Here is a 13,304-nt window from a genome sequence, read left to right as displayed (position 1 = left end):
AGCCAGGGATGCTCGTCATCCCGCAGGATCGGCTCCCGCAGGAGGGGTGGGAGGGATTTGGGTGCAGAACATCATTCCCTGAGAAAGCGGAAGGTGGCCGCGGCGTGGGGTGTGGGATTTAATGGTCCGGCTGGCAGGGCTGCTTTGGGGCTGAAGCTCGGGCTCTGGTTGGGTTCTGGGCAGAGACACCGGGCAGCTGCTCCTGCTCATCCTCGGGGAGTGAATTCCTGCTCCCAGGATGTCCAGAACTGCACCCACAACCCGAGCCCCATCCTGGCCCCTTTGCACTACTGAAGAGGCTGAGATTTTCACTGTTTCAGAGCTGGGCTGTGGCTCTGCCCCACAGGAGGGGGGAGCTGGGGAGGGTCGGGATCTGCTCCAACAACAGGACAAGAGGGAACGGCCTCGAGCTGTGCCAGGGCAGGGTCAAGTTGGATTTTGGGAAAAAAAAAAATCTTTGCCAAAAGGTTGTGTTCAATAATTCACAGAAAGAGAGCATCCTATGGAGCCAGGCTGGGAGAGCTGGGAATGTTCACCTGGATAGGAGAAGGCTCCAGGGAGAGCTCAGAGCCCCTTGCAGGGCCTAAAGGGGCTCCAGGAGAGCTGGAGAGGGACTGGGGACAAGGCATGGAGGGACAGGACCCAGGGAATGGCTTCCCAGTGCCAGAGGGCAGGGCTGGATGGGAGATTGGGCAGGAATTGTTCCCTGGGAGGGAGGGCAGGCCCTGGCACAGGGTGCCCAGAGCAGCTGGGGCTGCCCCTGGATCCCTGGCAGTGCCCAAGGCCAGGCTGGACACTGGGGCTGGGAACAGCCTGGGACAGTGGGAGGTGTCCCTGCCCATGGCAGGGGTGGCACTGGGTGGGCTTTGAGGTCTTTTCCAACCCAACCCAGTCTGGGATTCTCTCTTGGAAGCTGACAGAAGATCCATGGGAAGAAAACACCAGGAATTCTCTAACACTTGATGGCTCCAAGGCGAATTGTCCAAGTCCGCAGCATCCTCTCTGGCTCTGGTGCACGTTTCCCCTTTTCCCTTCATTTTCACAGGAAGAATGTTCTTCTCCCGTTTCCCGAGGCAATCCAAGCCTGGCCGCACTCGGGAGCACCCGCCGGGATGCGGCAGCCTGTGAATGCCATCTGCTGGCTGCTGGCCCGGCCCTGGAGCAGGTGCTGCTCCCTGTCCAAGCTCCCTCCGATCCCGGAGGAATTTCACTGAGCACGCGCTGCGTTAGCCCGGCTCATTCTGCCGGGGAAAATGTTCTTTCTGGGACTCCATTTTCCTCAGGGATGCTGGGGTGTCCCCAGCTCCACTGAAGAGCTTTTCCAGCGCTGCCGTTCTGGGAATTCTGCGCTGAGCCCAACTCCTGCCGATCCGGAGGGGGCAATACCGCGCAAGGGAATGGCTGGTGCAGGACCGGATCCTTCCCGCTGCCGGCTATTTCCCCAAGCAGCTTTTTTCCCCTTTTCCAGCCTCTCTCCCTTCCCCACATGCACTCTCCCCCGGAATGACGTTTTTGTGCTACCTGAGAGTGCGTTTTCCACCCCCCGAGAGCCAAAAACTCCCGTGAAGGGGAGGAAAGAACGGCGTGGCTCTTTGGAGAGACACTGCCCGTCATGGGAGCATCCTCCTTTTATTTCCCTGGATTTGCTGCTCCTTTTCAGGCAGTGATGATCGCGACACTCTGCAGCGACCCAGAGCCATAAATACATCCCGATCCCGGCCCCGGCTCCATCCCGACCCCGGCCCCGGCTCCATCCCGATCCCGGCCGCGGCTCCATCCCGATCCCGGTCCCGGCTCCATCCCGATCCCGGTCCCGGCTCCATCCCGATCCCGGTCCCGGCTCCATCCCGATCCCGGCCGCGGCTCCATCCCGATCCCGGTCCCGGCTCCATCCCGATCCCGGCCGCGGCTCCATCCCGATCCCGGCCGCGGCTCCATCCCGATCCCGGTCCCGGCTCCATCCCGATCCCGGCCCCGGCTCCATCCCGATCCCGGTCCCGGCTCCATCCCGATCCCGGCCGCGGCTCCATCCCGATCCCGGCTGCGGGCGATGCGCGGCGCGGGCTGCAGAGGTCCCCGCGCACCAGGAGATGGATGCAGGAAAAAAATTCCCGCGGGATTTCTCCAAGGGAAAAGCAGGAATGGTGAGTGTACCCCCAGCCTGAGTCTGCTACTCCTTAAAGACGGGCTCTGATGGTGTTTCCAAAAGCCGATATCACAGAATTCCAGACTGAATTGGGTCGGGAGGGACATTAAGGAACATCCAGTGCCACCCTACCCTGACAGGGACACCTCCCACTGTCCCAGGCTGCTCCGAGCCCCAATGTCCAGCCTGGCCTTGGGCACTGCCAGGGATCCAGGGGCAGCCCCAGCTGCTCTGGGAATTCCATCCCAGCCCCTCCCCACCCTCCCAGCCAGGAATTCCTTCCCAAATTCCATCCAGCCCTGCCCTCTGGCACTGGGAAGCCATTCCCTGGGTCCTGTCCCTCCATGCCTTGTCCCCAGTCCCTCTGCAGCTCTCCTGGAGCCCCTTTAGGCTCTGCAATGTTCTTGTTGACCCTCATGACATTGCCATGGGCCCCCTCCTCCAGGTTCTCCAGGTTCTCCAGGTCAGGAGCTGATTCTCTCCAAGGATGGAGACCCCACAGCTGCCCTGCTCCATCTGCCCCAGCATTTGGCCACCCTTAAGTTAAAAAAAAAAAAAAAAGAAAATATATTCTGCTCTGTTTAAGAGGAATTTCTGGGTCTCAACTCATGCCCTGGCCTCTTGTCCACTCACTGGGCACCACAGGGAAGGGTCTGGCTCCAATCACTGGAAGCTTGGCCAGCTGGAATTAAGATGAAACCTTTGTTGGAGGGAAAATAAAAGTTATTTTGGGTCCTTTGAAATTATTTACAACTCAAACCAAAAAAAAAAAAAAAGGGTATTTTGGGGATGAAAAGCTGCAGCTTTGTTTGAGATATGCTTGAAATTAAATGCTTTGCCTTTTATTGAGCTGTGGCATTTCCCAGTTGAAATCTGCCTGCCTTTAATTAAAAAAAGCAGGGGACCACAGGAGCCTTCAAAGATGCATTTGCAAACCCAGAAATGTTTTATTTTGGGGAGAACAAGATGTTTTCATTGACTCCACTTAAGAGAAAAAAATCCAACCCTGGTTTGCTGGGGCAAATGGGAACGTTCACTCTGGGTTGACCTAAAGAGGAAAAATCTTGTTTTTCCTAATTTTTTAATTGAATCTCTAAAGGCCAGAGCAGCTGTTTGCACAGTCCAGGCTTTGAGAAATCCCTGCAAGTGTCCAAGGCCAGGTTGGATGGGGTTTGGAGCAAGCTGGGATTGTGGAGGAGGAGAGCCACAGCCACATCCCACAGGAACCATCCTGGAGTTTCTGCACCAGGGACGACATTTTGGGGCTGAAAATTGACTCTGGCGAGAGAAAGCAGCGGGTGGGGGTTACCTGACCCCCCCAGTTTAGGTTTGAAGCCTCAGATCAGGCCCCCAAAAGCATCTGGGAGAGATTATGGCCCTGACCCGGGGCTGGTGTTTATTCCAGATGAAGCCACTCGTGATAAGGGGGCACCAGGCCTGACCTGCTCCCGGGGCTTGTTTACATCTCATCAGGAGCAGAACTTCACCCCCACCCTGGCGCTCAGCAGCAAATCCTCCCTCCCCCGGCCTCTCTGACTTCCCTGGGCACGAGAACACACGGAGAGGCGTAAACAGAGCTGTCCAGGGACCTTTTTCTGGGTGTTTTGGCTGACCTGGGGCTGGCCCTGGCTCGGGGTGGGGATTGTTTGGTGCCGAGGTCGCCGCGGTGAGAAGGATCCGGGTCCTTGGCTGCTGCCACACCTGCTGGCCCGGCTGGGGCTGCCGGTGCAGGATGCAGGTTTTGGAAGTTCCTGGTGTTTGCAGTTTCTCCAGGATGTGTCCAGCTCCTGCTGCCTTTGTTCCGTTCCCAGCTCCTGGCTGCAGCAGGAGGCAGCGGCCGGAGGCCTGGGCAGATGTCCAGAGGGTGAGTGGTGGATATGATCCCACCTGGGCTCCCAGGGAATGCTCCAGGGCTGCGGGAACAACATCCATGGGCAGTGCTGGATCTTGTCCCGGGATCCAGTAAAGGAGCCTGTGGGCGCTAAAGCTGATGTGGGTCCAGAGGAGACCAGGCAAGGGCACGGGGCAGAAATTGCTGAGGGGTCACCGAGGATTTGGCTCAGGAATTCCTCTGAGCTGGAAACAGCTGGAGACAGGGAGAGGATTGAGGAGATCAAATCTCTTTGTCCTGTTCTTGTGTGGCTCTGGGCCTTGTTGTGGTCGCTGCTAGAGAGGAGCAGTGAGGGATCCTGTGTGAGGACCACGTCCCTTGGCTTATTTTTGGGGTCATTTCCTGCTGCTTTGGCGCCGATTTCCTCTCCAGGGAGCTGATCCTGAACTCTGAGCCTGCCAGTTCAGACCTGCTCTATGGATGATCTGGAAGCCCAAACTCTTCCATCCCAGCACTGAAGGAGAGGAGAGGAGCCTGATCCTGCTCGGGTGCAAGCAGGGAAGTGGAGATGAACTGGGACTGACCCTTCCTCCATCCCACCCACGTCCTCTTCCCACCCCAATGCCGCCTCATCAGTAATTTCTCTCCAAATATTCCCTCTGAGCTTCCCTCTCCCTGCAGTGGCCGTGCTCTTCTGCTTCTCCCCTTCCTCTGGTCTGTGCATCCTCCTCCAGCCTCCTGCTGCCTCCTCCTCATCCTCTGTAGGAAGCAGCTCCCAGCTCCTTCCAGATCTCTGTCCCCACAGTTCTCCAGTTCCTGGAGCTGTGGAGGGAGGGAAATTGAAGCAAACGAGCAAATGGGCCGTGAAAACCAACATCGGTCAGGAATGCAGCTTTCCGAGGCTGGAATGGGCTAATTCCTGCAGGAACAGGGCCAGGAAGGGCTTGCTCCTCTGCTTTAGGATATAAAGTTGGGTTTTGTTCTGCATTAAGTTTGACAACCAGGACTGCTCTGCAGCACGGGGACGCCGCGGGTGAGCGGCAGAGAAAACAAAGCTTCCCTCGTGGATTTGGGGAGGAATCCGATGGATTGACTGCTGGGATTGCTGTCTCCTCCTCAGCTGCAGTTTGGGAGTCCCCCCTCTTTTCTAGCTCTGTTTTAAGCCAGGTTTAGCTGGGCTTGTCCCAGTGCCCAATGGCCATCGAGGCGATGCCTTCCAGTTCCAGGCTGTGCTTTATCCATGGAATAGGCTGAGCTGGAAGAGACCCACAAGGATCAGCAGCTGCAACTCCTGGCCCTGCACAGGACCAATTTTTGTGCCAATTCCTTCCCCCGTGGAGGGGAAAAGGGACCTTGTGCCAATGCTAATCCTCTTTCCCGGACTTTTGTCCCTTCATGGGATCAGCCAGTGGGGCTGGAGAGGAGCTGGAGTGGGAGAGGCTGTGGGCTTGGGCTTGATCCCTTCTCAAGGGCTGCGATTTTTGATCTTCATGGGGAGCTGTTGGTGATGTGAAATCGTTAGAGCTGTGAAATCACAGAATTGTTGAGGTTGGAAAACCCTCTGAGATCACGGAGCCCAACCAGCAACGCAGCACTGCCAAGGCCACCAGGAAACCGTGTCCCCAAGCGCCACAGCCACGTTCACTGAATGCTTCCAGGGATGGGGACTCCAGCACCGCCCTGGGCAGCTGTCCCAGGGCCTGGCCATCCTTTTGGTGAAGATATTTTTCCCTATATCCAATCTAATGAAGAAATTTTTCCTCATACCCAATCTCCTTGAATTATCCAATCTTTCTACTCGAAACCACGCGGGGCAAAGTGGTTCCTGTCCCTTGAGGAGAGGCTCCAGCTCCTCTTGGATGCTGACAGAGCCCGGACAGGAGGTGGTTTTGCTCTTGTGTTTTATTATCTGCTCATGAACATTTATTCCTGCTGCTCTTCCCGAGGCACAGGGAGCCTGCCCGTGGTGACAGCAGCATGATAAATCCTGCTTCCAGCTCCTGCCCTGAGCAGGGCAGGACATTCCTGGCTTTGGGATTCCCAGGCTGCTGACAGGTGACACAGGCTGCCCCCGTGCCCTTGACATTGATGTGGGAAGGGTTAATTAGGGCTCTGCTCTGCCTCCCTGCTCCCTGATTAATTCCAGCCAGGTGTCCACGGTTCAGGTCTTAAAACAACAACTGCTCCAGAGTCTGGGAACACTTAGTCAGGCCTCACTCTGCAATCCCAAGTATGGATAAATATTTGCACCTCCGTGGCTGCAAGACACCTTGGAGATATGAAGGCGATTGCTGGGGGAGTTCTTTCCAAGGAAAAAGATGGATTTCCTGGGGAGCAGTGGTGCTCCAGCAGCAGGCAGGGCTCGTGGGCTCCTTTTGCAGCTCTTCCTGGGTGGTCCTGGGGAAGATCCTGGGGTTTGAGGGGCTGGAGAGGAGGTGTCATCCCACAGCACGTCCCGGGGAATCTAAACACGGCCCCAGTGATGTTTGGCCTCACAGCTCCGGGGCCGTGGCTGCCCCCAGTGATGGATTTCCATGGGAGAATGAGGAGGAGAAATGCAGAATCCAGGGAATGTGCACAGCCCCTTTCTTGGGATGCCCTGAGGAAAGACTCAGCCATCCCAGAAAATCCATTTGATTCTGTGAGCTCCTATTTCCCCCTCGGTGTGGTTTGAGGGCTGTCAGGTTCTCTCTTTCCCTAAAATCTTCCAGTGGTTTCCAGCTCTGACTTTCACCCCACGAGGGAATTTCTGGCTTTCAGCAGTGTGTGATGAGGGCCAGCATGACAGAAAAGTTGTGTTTGCTTTGTGACCAGGGCAATCCGGATTTTCCAGGCCTCCTTCACACCTGGGAACTCCAAGGAAATCAGTTACCTGCTCTTCTACACCTTTTATCCTAGAACCAGGTTGGAAAAGACCTCTAAGATCATCAAGCCCAACAATCCAATGGCCCTGGTGGTGGTCCTCTGATAATTTTTTATTTTTAAAATATTTTTAGGAGGTTTTTTTGTGTGTTTGGATCTGAAAATCTCATGGGGACCTGCAGACCTGACCCTCATCTTGCTCTGGCCAGTGATAGCAAAATTAAAACACCCCAGGGACTGTGATTGAGTGGATTCAGGGAAATCTGGGCTGCAGAATCCTAATTATTTGGGAAAATAAAGAGCCTCACAAGAGGCCTCTTCCCTCCGGAGTGTGATGGAGTTGTTCTGCCCCTCTGGGGAGTCTGTGCCATAATAAAACTCCCGTAATAACTTCACAGGCGTTTCCACATTCAAGTGATCATAATAATGCTCATAAAGCACACTCCAGAGTCAAGTATTTATGAATTATTTGACTTAAAGTAGGGGGGAAATAAAAAAAAAAAAATAAGAAGAAGAAGAAAAGACCTGGGCTGAATTAATAGCTCTGGGAGAACCATAAATTGAGAGGAATCGTGTTGCAGAGGGGAACTTTGTGTGTGCAATAAAAGGAACGTTTATGGCTCCGCTGCCTAAACTTGGTTTGGATGTTTTTGAAGCGAAGGGCTTTGAAATAACTTATAATTTTTCTCCTTTCATTTTTATATTGCCTGGAAGAGAAACACCAGGCACGTCTGTGTTAGGCATGGAGCGAAGAACCAGGTGGGAGCGCCGGGAATTCGGTGGCGTGGCCTGGGAGCTGGGCCTGGAGCAGGTGAGGAGGGAGAGGAGGGAGAGGAGGGAGAGCAGGAGGAAGCTCCGGGGCCCACGGGAGATGCTCAGCCCCAGGTTGGCTCCCTCAGAGCCCACCCCGGGGCTTGGTGGCCACGTGGCTCCCATTCCCTGCCGGGGCAATAAATAGTCAGGATCCTAAATCCCTGGTGAGGGATCTGCGTGTCTGGAAGCGTTTCTGGAAGCTGTTCACACCCTGCAGGAAGGCAGAGGGCTGGCAGGTTTGTCTTCCCTCCTTTCCCAGCCTGAGGGGATGCTGTTCCAGGGAGATGAAGGGGAGGGAGCCGGGGTACCTGAGGCAGGCTGGGTTCATCCCAGGCCTCCGTTCACCCTGGGTCCCAAAGAAAGCAACTGGAAAGAATCCCCCAAAAAATCCCAATGAAGGATTGGAAAGACTCTGCCCTTTAGCAAATTGGGACAAAACTTCCACCACACCCCTAAAAACTGCTCACAAGTGACAGGGAAGAATTTCCACCCCTGAGGAAGAGGGGAGGGAGAGTGGAGCTGGTTTAGGATGTGGCTCTCAGGATGTCAGGGATGAGCCGATCGGTGCAGCCGCTGCTGCACCTTCCCCGAGTCCCTGCAGCTGGGGAGGGCCTGGATGTGCCAGGAAACAGGTCTGATTCAGGCAGCAGGAATGCAGACACCATCTCTCCTTGTTTTGGGGGTTTTTTTGCTCCTTTCCTACATCCCACGATCAGAGCAACCCAAAGTGAAGCCCCAGCTCGTAAATCCTCGCCGCTGCCAGGACCCGCAGGGGTTTCTTCCCTCTGTCAAACCCAGTCGTCAAATCCCTCCCAACACGTTTTTAATGGGGGAACCGAAGGCTGGAACGTTCCCTGTAGGACATCTGCTCGCAGGGAGACTCTGGCTCCCATTCCTGGCCCGGCAGCAGCCGGGATTCTCCCTCCTGGAAGCACTTAGGGCTGGGGCGGCTGCGGGGTTGTGGCACCCACGTGGAGCGAGCGGGGAGCTGCCTGTGGCTCCAGATGTGCTCCCTCAGGGCTGGGGGTGGGGGCTGGGATGTGGCCCCATCCCCAAGGAAGTGTCACAGGTAGGAAGTGAGTAATGGCTGAGGAGAATCCACGGGAATGCCCAGGAAACCACTGGGATAAATCAGCTGGGGGTGGAGGCACGGTGGTCTCCTTGCTTTGAAATGTTTAGGTTACAGATTTGGCACCCAGCGTGGCTATTTCCTCATGGGCTGTAGGATTCCCAGCAACAGCATTGCTGGAGACAAGGATAAGAGCATCACTGTCATCATCATCATCATCATCATCATCATGGAATCTCCTGAGCAGGAAGGGATCCAGAGGGATCCACAGGGATCCCCGTGGCACTTCACGTTTAGTGGGAGAGGGGACACTCGGTCACAGGCTGGACTTGACCTTGCAGGTCTTTTCCAACCCTAACGATCCCAATATTCTGTGATTTTCCATCCTCACTGGGCTCTGGTTCCAGAAAACAGACTGGACATGAAACAGATGAAACCTTGCACTGAAGATGTGAAGTTGGGGTAACACAAAGCTGGACCCCCTGGCCTGGGATCCTCCACGGCTTCATTAATGAGAGGAACTAAAAAATTAACACTGGGCAAGTTTGATTTCTCATGGCTGCTGCTGGATGAAGTTCAGCTTGGAGGACTTTTTAACCTTAAACCAGACATTTTCAGGTCTGGGTTAAATTACGCCTCCACAGGCTGTCATTAGAGAATAAAAGGAGCAGGTAATTTTAACATTTTTGAACAATTGCCTAGATTAAATTTTTTAAAGAAGAAACCTCTGTGAGCGTTCATGGATGCAGAGAGGAAACCGGGGCTGGAATGCTTTGATTTATGAGTGGGGCTGGGGATGCCCGGGAAGGAGCAGCTCCTTGGACAGCGGCCACACGAGCTTGAAAGCCCTGCCGAAATCCTTGTGGTCAGAGGGTTTCAGTGCTGCTCTGATCCCTCTCTGATTATCAAACAGAGCCCAAATTCCTTCCCGATGACACGGCAGGGAGAGCGTTACCGGAGAAGCCAGCTGATGGATTCAGGGCGAATGGGATATGGCTGAAGGTCCTTTGGTTTTTGGGGGAGGAATTCCGTGCTGAGGTGACTCATGGAGGTTCCTGCAGCCTGCAGAGCTCAGGATGTTGTTTTATTCTCACTGTGGACGTGGCCACTGAACCACAGAATCCCAGAATGGATTCGGTTGGATCTTAGATTTCATCTCATTCCACCCCCTGCCGTGGACGGGGACACCTTCCGCTATCCCAGGCTCTCGTTGCTGCTGAGTCCCTTTCCAAACAGGCTGAGATCAGGAGGGTTTGGGGTTGTGCCAGCCCGTGCAAGGAGCTGCCCTGAATCAAATCTCCAGGCAGACAGACTCTGGTGGGGCTGGTAAAACATTGAGCACCTTCTTGGCAGAGCTGCAGTAAATAAGAGTGAGGTAAAAAAAACCCGAATTGGCCTGGTCTCCTGGGACAGGGAGAGCTCCTGGCCAGGCTCAGTCCCAGCCCTGCTGCAGCAGCCCTGTGGAAAGGGGCTTAGGCTGCACTGAAGGGAACAAAATCCTCAACGTTTGGATTGATGAAGTAAGGGGAAAATGGCTCAGAGAGGGGGATGGGCCCAGAGGGGGTTTCTGTGTGCTGGGAGATGACCTGGATGTGTCATTGGCACATCCCACGGGCAGGGACACCTCCCACTGTCCCGGGCTGCTCCAGCCCAGCTTTGGACACTGCCAGGGATCCAGGGGCAGCCACAGCTGCTCTGGGCACCCTGTGCCAGGGCCTGCCCACCCTCCCAGGGGGGAATCCCATCCCAGTATCCCATCCATCCCTGCCCTGTGGCAGTGGGAAGCCGTTCCCTGTGTCCTGTCCCTCCATCCCATGTCAAACTGGCAAAGAGCACCGTGGTCCAGCCTGGGAAGTGCAGGATGATGCCTCACCCAGCCTTGGAGCAGGGAGGCTCCTGGCAAAGCCCAGCCCAGGGCTGTTTTTGCCTGGCAAACATTTGATCCCTCACAGAGTCCCCTCTGGCACATCCAGATGTTTCCAGAGCTCAGACCCGACACAAGCACCAAAAATAAGATAAGACAGAAATAATTCCCAATAAAGCTCGCCTCCTAAAGGCAATAAATAACCCTGAGCAGATGCTGGCTGCTCTCAATCCAATTATCCATCAGCAGGGCTGTGAGGGAAAACACACCAACCCCGTTTGCTGGGAACTGGGGCTTCAGCCTCTGCCAGTTCTTGGCCTCCCACACTGCCCCGAACCCAGCAGAGCTCTCCAGGGGCAGGACATCCATGGGCAGCACAGGGCAGCTCCTGCCCAGGGCACCTGTGCAGCCTCAGGGCTCTGCTGGCATGGGAATTTTACTCTGCCGTCCCCAGGCTGGAGTCCCTCGTCCCCATGGCTGCCACAGCAGGGCCTTCAGGAGCTCTGTGGTGTGGGAAGGTGGGGAAAAGCCTCCTGTAGCCCAGCAGGGAATCACGGAATGGTTTGGGTTGGAAGGGAGCTTAAGGATCATCCAGTGCCACCCCACCATGGGCAGGAACACCTCCCACTGTCCCAGGCTGCTCCAAGCCCCAATGTCCAGCCTGGTCTTGGGCACTGCCAGGGATCCAGGGGCAGCCCCAGCTGCTCTGGGCACCCTGTGCCAGGGCCTGCCCACCTCACACCAGGAGGATTCCAGTCAGGATGGGACTCAGAGCCTTTAGGGTACCGCAGAGCCAGCTGGACCCTCTCCTCCCGAGGAGGACCAAGCTGTGGGAAGGTGTCTGAGCAGGGCAGGCCGTGCTCTCCCTGCAGCTGCTCTGCTGCTTGGCCGCCCGCTGGGACACACTGGGACTTTCCCAGGAATCGGTGGCCGCTCTTGGGGCTCCGCAGCCACGGCTGCTGGTGGTGGGGAGCTGCTGGAAGGGGCTGCACGTGACAGCAGTAAAAGTGTTCCTGGAGGGGTGCCCTCGCCAGAGTAAATCGTTGGCAGCCACGCGCTCATTCCCTTCCCATAAACAAAGCCAGGGAGATAAAAGCAGCAACAGCCTCGGCTGCCTGCTCCTTCCCCCCGGAGCAGCCCCTGCACACCCACCCCCCATCTGGAGCTCATTGGGGGCAGCTGCTGGAAGGACAGGGCTGGGATCCAGCTGAGCCGCCGGCTCCGGAGGGAGCTGGAAGAACGGGGCCCAGTTCGGGCTGGGAGCTGGGGTCACATCTGTGGTGGCTGATGGAGTCACAGCCTGGGGTTGTTGGGGACAGGAGTTGGGCTCGATGGTCCTTGTGGGTCCCTTCCAGCTCAGGAGGTTCCATGGAGCAGAAGAGCGAGGTGGCCAGCGTGGGTTTTTAGGGCTGCCGGAGGGAACCTCTGCCTCAGGCACTCCTCGCTCCCACCACACCCACAGCTGAGCCTCAACCCTTCAAACCCTACGGCCTCCTGAATGTTTTCCAGCCCTTGGCCACTTTTTGGTTGGGGTTTTCTTTGGTGGAGACCCAGGGCAGACAAGTGACAAATCACCCTTAATCCACCTGAGCTGCTAAATCTCCTGGTAATCCCTCCCCAGCGCTGCTCCCCTCCAACAGCCCCTCTTGGGCCCATCAATCAGCTCCTGGGTGTCCATGCAGGGAAATCCTCTTCTTTGGAAGACCTGGGGACCTCCCACAGCTTCCCTGTGACCCCAGAGAGGGGTCAGTGCTCTGAGTAAACTGGTGGGGAGGGCAGGTCCTCATATTTATGTGGAAACCCATTAGCTGGGAATATTTTGTGGGTTGGAAGCGGAGGCTGGGGGCGATGGGAGGGCTGCAGGCAGTGCTGGAGCTGCCCCTGAAATGCCCCAACACGCCCTGGTTTGCCCTCCATGCTCGTGGCTGGGTTATCCAGCACGTTCTTAATGCCATGGAGTGAGAGAAGTGGGTGCTGAAGGTGTTCAGAGGGGAGAAAAAGAGAGCTGAGAGCCTTCCCTGCTGGATTTTAAAGCCAAGCAAAAGCTCCCAAACCAACCTGGATCCCTCCTGGCTGCTGTTTCAGCCAGCCGGTCCCTCTGTGGGTGATGTCCTGTTCCAGGCCCAGGATAGATTTTGGAGGTGTTGTTTCAACCCAACCCTGATTCCATCACATGCTGATTACTAAATCCTGAGCAATGTGGGATCTTGGCTCCTGACCTGGGAAAGACACTCATGATGATTTCAAGGAATGGGCAGGACAGGGAGAGCTGGGGGGAGCAGTGTTGGGCTGCTACTGGATCAGGGAGGGGAGGATAATTGTCCCAGGGAACACAGCTTTTTGTTGAACTTACAGATAGACTCAGGCACGCTGCAGACACACAGCCTCCCTGATTCCCAAAAAATGCCATCATTTTTTCCCTAGGAGTGCTCCACGAGGAGCTGAGATCCTGGAAAATGCACAGGACCTGTGATATAACAAAGACAGAGCAAAGCTGAGGGGTGCCTGGGGATGAGGTCTGGGCCACTCCAGGAGCCTGAGGGGATGTGGGTTTGGGGGATTGCTGGTGCTCAGGGCTGGCTGCCAACCTCAGGCTCCCATCCCAGTCTCCCAGCTGACATCAAAGGGCTCTGGATCAGGCATTGATAAATTTGTTCTTAATGGCTTCATCTTTTTGATCTGCTGTTCAAGAGCTGTGCCATGAGCCTGGAAGACCAGG

This window comes from Corvus moneduloides, chromosome 28 (assembly GCF_009650955.1).
Source record: "Corvus moneduloides isolate bCorMon1 chromosome 28, bCorMon1.pri, whole genome shotgun sequence".
NCBI classification, from domain to species: Eukaryota; Metazoa; Chordata; class Aves; order Passeriformes; family Corvidae; genus Corvus; species Corvus moneduloides.
This window is presented reverse-complemented; position numbering follows the sequence as displayed.